The sequence below is a fragment of the Pyrgilauda ruficollis genome, unplaced genomic scaffold (assembly GCF_017590135.1).
Source record: "Pyrgilauda ruficollis isolate IOZ18807 unplaced genomic scaffold, ASM1759013v1 scaffold211, whole genome shotgun sequence".
In the NCBI taxonomy this organism is placed as follows: domain Eukaryota; kingdom Metazoa; phylum Chordata; class Aves; order Passeriformes; family Passeridae; genus Pyrgilauda; species Pyrgilauda ruficollis.
This window is the reverse complement of record NW_024520429.1, coordinates 232407-233800: the sequence shown is the minus strand read 5'-3', so window position 1 is coordinate 233800 and position 1394 is coordinate 232407.

The window sequence follows — 1394 nt, the reverse complement described above, 5'->3', positions numbered from 1 at the left end:
GGGTGTGTCCCCATCCCCCAGGGCACGGCCTCGGTCACCCTCGCCCTGGGCAGCAGCGCCATATCCAGGCCACCTTGCCAGCATGGGGAGATTTAATCGCTATTTCCATTTCTGCATCTATCGGCTTTCTCTGGGGTTTGAGCTTTTATGTTTCATAAACTGATTAGGAGCAATTATACATGCTTTATCCCCAAACTTTCCAAATGTCTAGGCCATATGCATATTTAAGGCTTCGTCATCTCTCCCAACAGCTCAGCCTCAATGTAAACTGCTGAAATCAAGCTGATTCTGGGACAACATCAAAAATTAGGGTTTTAACCACTAATATCTGCTCGAACAGGAAATTTGTTGTGGGTGGTGGCCGGATTATGACTTCTAATTACTGTGGCAGATCCTCCCTGCCTAGCAGTGAAAGTCTCCTATTCCAGCAAAACTGCAGCAAAACCACTCTGGAGAAGTGAAGATGCCCAAGGGGATCCCGGGGCGCTCTGTGTCCAGGCAGGGAGCAACCCTGGGTGGGGATGCCCCAGGCATCAGTTCACCCTGAGAACACGAGTACCCCAAATTGGTGGTCCCACTTCCACACCTCCCAGTCCCCTCACGCCCGTTTGCCTTTCTTGGTGAGAAGCACGATGGCCCAGAGGGTCCCCCCCCGCCAGCCCCCAGTGCCGGCCACGGCAATTATCCTAAATGAAAGTTATTGTTCTGCTAATCCTGGGAACAGCTTGCGATGGGAGATTTGGGTCTTTCTTTAATAATGCAAAGTTAATGCGGAGTCCCCTTGTAATTATCTTTATCAGAAGGACCCTCGGTTAATCTGACCGTCCAATGAAGGCCTGGATCAGGCGGCCCGTGTAAGCCGGTTGTAAATCATTTCCATCAACAGATGAAGGGAAGAGGGAAAAAAATTGCAGCCCAGGTGCAAGAATCTGGGAGCAAAAGGGAGCCCAGAGGCCAGGCACCTCGAGGTGGCGCCGGCCCCGGTGACAAGGCACCTGAGGTCAGGGAAGCTCCTGCTCCACAGCCCCTGCCTGCTCCCATCCCTGTCTCTAGGGTCCTGAGCCCAGTGGGATGTCCCATCTGGGATGTGCGGCTGAAGGGTCTTGGGCTGGAAGGGGGGCTGGGGAGGGTACTGCCCTGCAGTGGAAGAGGGGATACGGGGACATCGGGACACAGCAGGGGGTTCCTGGGAGGAAACCCGGAGAGGGAACCCAAGGGGATGCGAGGGGGATTTATGGGGCATGGAGGGGAACAGGGTGACCGGGCCGGGGCGGGATGGGCGCTGAGAGGGGGTCCTGGAAAGGGTCTGAGCGAAACCGCAGGGGAGTCTGCGGGGGGTGGTGAGGACCGAGGGGCGGGGGCCGAGGGGAACGGAGGGAGGGACGGCGAGGGGG